This window comes from Topomyia yanbarensis, chromosome 3, assembly GCF_030247195.1.
Source record: "Topomyia yanbarensis strain Yona2022 chromosome 3, ASM3024719v1, whole genome shotgun sequence".
NCBI classification, from domain to species: domain Eukaryota; kingdom Metazoa; phylum Arthropoda; class Insecta; order Diptera; family Culicidae; genus Topomyia; species Topomyia yanbarensis.
This window is the reverse complement of record NC_080672.1, coordinates 127,647,109-127,655,038: the sequence shown is the minus strand read 5'-3', so window position 1 is coordinate 127,655,038 and position 7,930 is coordinate 127,647,109.

Here is a 7,930-nt window from a genome sequence, read left to right as displayed (position 1 = left end):
GTCATTTGTGTACGGCCCCTTATAGGGTTGAGCACCATGACTTTTCGAACATCGATTTTTTTGGGACAGCCTAATCTCCGTGTCAAGGACTGAATGGCTGGTTGGGAAAAAATATGCCAGTCGCGAATGGAGTATCATGGGCCTTGCCCTTACTGTGTTAAGCGAATCTCTGACACAGTCGACGTTTTATTTCTTCGCAAGTCGTGGGACTCAAATGATGAGTGACAAAACCAAAAACAATATCCAGGCGAATCTGCATCATGCGAAAGCAGCAACTGGAATCCTTTGTCGCAGATTCTCAAAAGAAAATATAGACGTGGCTTTAATCCAAGAACCATGGGCTTTGAAAAACAATATTCTAGGAATATCTACACAAACGGGTAAGACAACATTTGACAACTCGGTGAACATGCCACGTGCGGGTATTCTGGTGAGTGCAAACGTTAACTTTACACCAATAACCGAATTTATAAAAAGAGACATAGTGACAATACAGTTAAATATAACAACAACGAGAGGGAGGACTGATATTATAGTCGCTTCTGCTTACTTCCCTGGGGAATCAGATGAAGCCCCTCCACAGGAAGTATCTGAGTTTGTTGGCTACTGTAGGAAAAGAAATAAGCAATTCATTATTGGTTGCGATGCAAACGCCCATCATACAGTATGGGGAAGTAGTGATATCAACGAAAGGGGTAAGTGCCTTATAGAATATATATTATCCAACAATATGGATATATGAATTAGAGGCAACAAACCTACTTTTATAAATGCGATAAGCGAGGAAGTGCTGGATCTGACAATGTCAACTCTGAAAACATCATAAACTGGCATGTGTCTGATGAAATTTCTCTATCAGGCCACACGCATATACTCTTCGAATATAAAGCAGGAGAAACACTAACAGATATTTACAGAAATCCCAAAAACATAAACTGGGATTCATTCTGTAGTCTGCATGTTTTGAAGCAGAAATCCAAACCGAAGAAGAATTGGAGATCTCCACAAATATTATAACATCTAAACTGATGGATGCTTATAATAAAGGGCGAACACGAAATTATTGCGACACCGAAAATTTCATGCCAATTTTCTTATAATGTTTAAAATCAAACCAAAATTTTAGGGTAGTTTTATACATATATTCACTTCAAAAATCAAAAGAATAGTTAATCGATGGAGCCTTGAGTGTAAAATTGAACGCATTTTCGCTTGATGCCCTCCATCAAAGTCTTTACAGTGTGATCCGATACCAGTTTCTCAGTTTTTTTCCATTTTCTTAACATGTCCTTCTCGTCTTTGACTGTCTTCTTGCTCTTCCGAAGTTCCCGCTTCATCATTGCCTAGTACTGCTCCACCGGGCGCAGCTCCGGATAGTTGGCGGATTCATGTCCTTTGGAACAAAATGGACAGAATTGGCCTCATACCACTCCAGGACACTTTTAGAATAGTGGCATGATGCCAAATCTGGCCAAAATAGCGGAGCTTCGTCGTGCTGCTGCAAGAACGGCAAAAGGCACTTCTCGAGGCACTCAGATTTGTAGATCTCGCCATTTACTGTGCCTTTTGTCACGAAAGGCTCACTCCTCAGTCCGCAAGAGCAGATGGCCTGCCAAATGAAATATTTGGAGGCGAACTTCGACATTTTCTTCTTCTTAAATTTGTCGTCCACATAGAACTTGCTCTTGCCGGTGAAAAACTCCAACCCCGGAATTTGCTTAAAATCGGCTTTTATATACGTTTCATCGTCCATCACACAGCAGCCATATTTTGTCAGCATCTTCTCGTAGAGCTTCCGTGCCCGAGTTTTAGCCGTCGATTGTTGCCGCTCATCGCGGTTTGGGAAGTTCTGTACCTTGTATGTATGTAGTCCAGCTCTCTTCTTTGCATTCTGGACGTAGCTCTGTGACATGCCGATCTTTTTAGCCAAATCACGGCTTGAGACGTTGGGATTTGCTTTAATTATCCGCTTCACCTTTCCCTCCGTCTTTTTGTTCTCTGGTCCCGGTTTTCTTCCAGCTCCTTTGCCGTGGTCCAACGTCAACTGCTCCTGGAACCGCTTCAACACTCTGGAGACGGTTGAATGGTGAATGTTCAACATTTTTCCCAACTGCCGCTGCGACAGGTCAGGAAATTCCAGATGTTTGAAAAGAATTTGTTCTCTCGACTCGCGTTGGTTCACCTCCATTTTCGTTGAATCGAAAAACACGACTTCGAGTTTGACAGCATGTAAACAATACACATCAATGAGAAGTGTGCAAAATTTGGTTGATTTTTACCCAATGGTAAAAAAGTTATGCCCTGTTGAATGCGTCGCAATAATTTCATGTTCGCCCTTTAGAAGATGTCCAGTTAAAACGCGTACATCCAATAAGGACGCACCATGGTGGAACAAAACCCTAGAAAAGCTCTGGAAAGTTTCTAGGAAACTGTTCAACCGGGCTAAATGGACTGGACATTGGGATGAGTATAAAAAGTCTCTTTCGGCATATAACCTAGAGTTGGAGGTTGATGTGCGAGCGGGTTGAACAAACTCTCGTCGTTGCAAGACTACAAAAAACTCTCTCAAAAGATCATACAAACGGGTTAGGTAGTGTGAAGAAGGACGACGGAACTTTCACCATTGATTCCCAAGAAACACTTAGTATCATGAAGAGGAAACATTTTCCTGGTTCGTTTCCCATTAATAATATACAAACACAGAATTAAATTGAAGCAGAGGCTGATTCATATGAAGCTAGTGCCGAAGCTCACGAAATAGTCAGTGCTATATTTACAGACGCAAGGTGGAATGGGCGATCGGCTCCTTTGAACCATTCAAATCGCCGGGGATGGACGGAATGCTACAGAAAAGCAAACAGCACATCATTCCATACCTGACGAAAATGTTTAGGGCAAGTCTAATACTAAACTATATACCTACAAGCTGAGACAAACAAGGGTAATATTTATACCAAAATCGGGGAAGCGCGATACATCACTTCCAAAATCTTTTAGGCCGATGAGCCTAACCTCCATACTTCTGAAAATAATGGAGAAAATGATTGACTTACACATTAAAACAGAGTACTTGAAAGACTCTCCACTGAGCGAATTTCAATTCGCATATCAAAGCAACAAATCAACAATATATGCATTACACATGTTGGTTGGAAAACTAGAGAATTCTATTGAAACAAAATAAATCTCACTTGCAGCTTTTTTAGACATAGGAGCTTTCGATAACGCATCTCCCAGTTCAATGCGGAATGCTATGAGGAAACATGGGTTTGACATTTACACAATAAATTGGATCAACTCAATGCTTACAAACCGTGAAATAACTAGCACGCTTGGAAACACGTCACTGACTATGAAAACAAATAAGGGATGTCCTCAAGGCGGAGTTCTATCACCCTTATTGTGGTCATTAGTTGTAGACGAGCTATTGAAACCATTAACTGAAATGGGATACGAAGTGATTGGATTTGCAGATGATGTTGGAATCCTCGTGAGCGGAAAATGTGATTATGTTATCGCAAATAGAATGCAATCTGCACTGAACTTCACCTCGAAGTGGTGTAAAAAGGTGGGCTAGAAAAAGGAAATATTCCATATCAACACTTTTGCTCAACGAAACAGTAATTGAAATGAGGTAAAGTATCTGGGATTGACACTCGATAAAAACTAAACTGGAATGTCCACATTGAGCAGGTTATAGACACGGCAACTAGTGCTCTTTGGGTGTGCAGTAGAACAATTGGTAAAAATGGGGTCTCAGACCAAGTATGGTTCACTGGTTATACTCTACAATAGTCAAACCAAGAATAGCGTATGCCTCGCTAGTTCGGCGGCCTAAAACAAAAGAAACATCAACTTAACAAAGCTAGGTAAACTACAAAGGGTTGCTTGTGGAGCGATAACCGGTGCCATGCGAAGTACTCCATCAAAAGCGTTAGATGCAATGTTGCATCTCCTTCCGCTACATCAGGTGATACAACTTGAGGCGCAAAAAAGCGCATTGAAAATAAGTCGTCATAAACAATTATTATCTGGAAATTTAACAGGACATCTTGCGGTTCTGAAAGATTTTCCTATAAATAACCTCGTCATTGCAAATGAAGACTGGTTGCATGCGATGCCGAACTTTGAAACTACTTACAAAATTATGGAGCCTGAACGGTCAACCTGGGAGTGGCTGGTATTACAGGACCAGGAATAAACGCTAGTATCTCCATGGGATACTGGCTGACAGTGTTTTAAGCAGAAATATATGCCATTCTGGAATGCACTTACGTATGTCTGAAGAGAGAATACCGCAATATCTGCATTTTCTCAGATAGTCAGGCTGCGCTCAACGCATTAAGGGCTCCTATATGTCGCTCAAAACTAGTATGGGAGTGTATTCTTGCACTCCGACAATTGGCAGTGAAAAATCATGCTAGTTTATACTGGGTTCCAGGGCATTGTGGAGTTGCAGGGAATAAAAAAGCCGATGAGCTAGCAAGAAGAGGGTCTTCCACTAATTTTATCGGCCCAGAACCATTCTGTGGAGTCTCATCGAGTGCCCTCAAAATGGAATTGAAAAAGTGGGAAATCACAGCTATAATGAACAATTGGAGTTGTAGAAAATTTTATTACGAGAAAACTTGCTAAGCATGCAAACTCTCCAAAATGTAATGGCGTTAAGATAAAGCGCATTGTTCGTGGAAAGCACCCAAAAAAGAAATTTTTCATTATAACTTTATTCTGAGATTTTTTCAATTCTTTAAATGTTCTAAAAAGTTGTTGAAATTGATAAACTACAGATTTTTGTCAAAACTGCATTTTTATCACAATTCGTGTATTTTTGTTTTGAAAATGCATATTCCATTGCGTTTCTCAGATAGTTTTACATCATACGTCTCCCAACCTTTGAACGGAACGGATCGTTATATTTCACAGTGGTATTCGGTGTGTAAAATTCAGTGATTCAAGGTCATCCTTTGTTCGTTCGTTAGCTGCCATTCTGCTGGTGCCGGCAGTAAATCCAGTACATTGTTTTCGCTGGTGCGGAACAATCGACGTTGTTTGCAGATAAGTTTTGCTTTATTTTTTTTCCTCGTTTGCTTTCTTTCCTTTTCCCTACTTTTACTCTACCTTGTAATCAAATAATAAGACACATTCCCGTTTATATAACGCTCTGCCCTCGTGCTTAAATGGCCGAGGGCGAAATACCATCTGATGTAATCATGGAAGTCCCTGATCCCCCTAATACTCGCATTGCTCCCCGTATAAAGCAGTACCCAGAAGGTTCCTCTGGGCCATGGGTGGTATATTTTCGGACCGGAGAGAAACCGGTTAATATATTAAAACTTTCTCGAGATCTGACTGCTAATTACCCGGCCGTAACTCAGATAACACGTGTTCGGGCAAACAAGATACGTGTTCGAGTGAGTGATCTCGGCCAGGCAAACGCGATTGCTTGCTGTGAGCGCTTTACGCGGGAATTTAAAGCGTACGTGCCTTGTGTGGCCTGTGAAATCGATGGGGTAGTGTCCGAACCGGGCCTGAAATGCGAAGAACTGTTGGAGCACGGGGTTGGCTGCTTTAAGGACCCCTCACTTGAACAGATTAAGATCTTGGAATGCAAACAATTGTATACCGCAAACACCGAGGGAGGTAAGACTACCTACTCTCTATCAGGCTCGATTCGGGTGACATTCGCCGGGTCCTCTCTTCCCAACTACATCCTCCTTGACAGGGTTCGCCTACCAGTTCGCCTGTTCGTACCGCGGGTCATGAACTGCAGCAATTGCAAGCAGTTGGGCCACACAGCCACATATTGTGGAAATAAGAAACGATGCGGCAAATGCGAAGGAGAGCATGAGGATGACTCTTGCGACAAAGAAACTGAAAAGTGTATTTGCTGCTCTTAAATCATGTCCTGCGTACAAGCAGCGCGGGGATAAAATTAAGCGCTCCCTTAAGGAACGCTCAAGGCGTTCTTATGCAGAAATGCTAAAGAATGCTTCGCCATCTGTCCTGTCCGAAAATCCCTATGCAGGTTTGGCTAACGTTGAGCAAGAATCTGACGACCCACGAGAGGGAACATCTTTGGTTAACCCAGGGGAATCCAGGAAGAGGAGAAATCCAGCCTCCCCTACATTGCCTCGTAAGGGTGCCAAGGTGTCGTCCACTCAGAGTGCGCCATCTACAACCAATAAATCCAACGGAAGTGATGCACAAAAGCCGAAGCAATTTGCTCCAGGACTTGGAAATATTAATTCTAACAAGGAGTACCCACCACTTCCAGGGACATCCAAAACCCCAAGTGTCCCCTTTTTTCAAACAGATACTCAGTCCAGTAGCGGACTAATGAAATTTTCTGACATAGTGGACTTAATTTTCACAGCTTTCAATGTTACTGATCCTCTTAAAAGCCTTCTGATACGTTTTCTCCCTATAGTGCAAACATTTTTGAAGCAGTTGACTACTAAATGGCCCCTCCTTGCAGCGATCGTATCCTTCGATGGCTAAGTCATCGAACGAGGTCACCGATTCGATCACTGTTCTACAGTGGAACAGCAGAAGTATCCTCCCGAAAATCGATTCCTTTAAATTTTTACTAAATAGTTTAAAATGTGATGCTTTCGCATTATGTGAAACTTGGTTAACTTCCGATATAAATCTCAACTTCCACGACTTTAATATAATTCGTCTGGATCGAGAAAACCCCTATGGAGGAGTACTTTTGGGGATCAAAAAGTGCTATTCTTTCAACCGAATTAACCTCCCTTCGACACCAGGCATTGAAATTGTCGCTTGTCAAGTTTTAATCAAAGGTAAAGACCTTTGCATTGCTTCCATCTACATTCCTCCTAGAGCCTCGGTAGGGCACCGAACGCTTTGTAATATCACGGAATCCTTACCGGCACCGCGGCTAGTTCTGGGAGACTTTAACTCGCACGGTACGGTATGGGGCTGTCCTCATGATGATAATAGATCAACATTAATCCAAGATCTTTGCGATAATTTCAACATGACCATCTTAAACACGGGAGAAATGACGCGGATTCCTACACCACCAGCACGCGCAAGCGCGTTGGATTTGTCGCTTTGCTCGACATCGCTACAGTTAGATTGCATGTGGAAGGTGATCCCTGATCCCCACGGTAGCGATCATTTGCCTATCGTGATTTCAATTGCTACCGGTTCAAGACCATCGGAAACAATCAATGTCTCATATGACCTCACACGGAACATTGATTAGAAGAGTTACGCGACCGCGATATCCGTTAAAATCGAATCCACTCAAGAACTTCCTCCGGAGGAAGAGTACAGGTTTTTGGCTGGCTTGATTCTCGACAGTGCGAATCAAGCTCAGACTAAACCAGTACCCAACGCGAATACCCATGGACGGTCTCCCACCCTGTGGTGGGATAAAGAGTGCTCAGAGCTGTACGCGGAAAAGTCCACTGCATATAAGGCCTTCCGGGAAGACGGGTTACCCGCTAGCTATCAACAGTACGCGTCGTTAGAAAGGCGAATGAAGAGTCTAATGAAAGCCAAAAAACGCAGTTATTGGCGCCAGTTCGTCGACGGGTTAACGAGAGAAACAGCGATGAGCACTCTTTGGGGTACGGCTCGACGTATGCGTAATCATAATAGTACCAACGAGAACGTGGAATATTCAAACCGTTGGATATTCGCTTTCGCCAAGAAGATCTGTCCGGACTCTGTCCCGGTACAGAAAACGTACCGCGCCGCGTCTTCTCACGATACCGCGAACGAAACACCGTTTTCGATGGTGGAGTTCTCACTTGCTCTCTTATCGTGCAACAATAACGCCCCAGGGTTAGACAGAATCAAATTCAACTTGCTGAAGAGTCTGCCTGACACTGCAAAAAGGCGCTTGTTGAATTTATTTAACAAGTTTCTTGAGGGTAACATTGTCCCTTATGAATGGAGG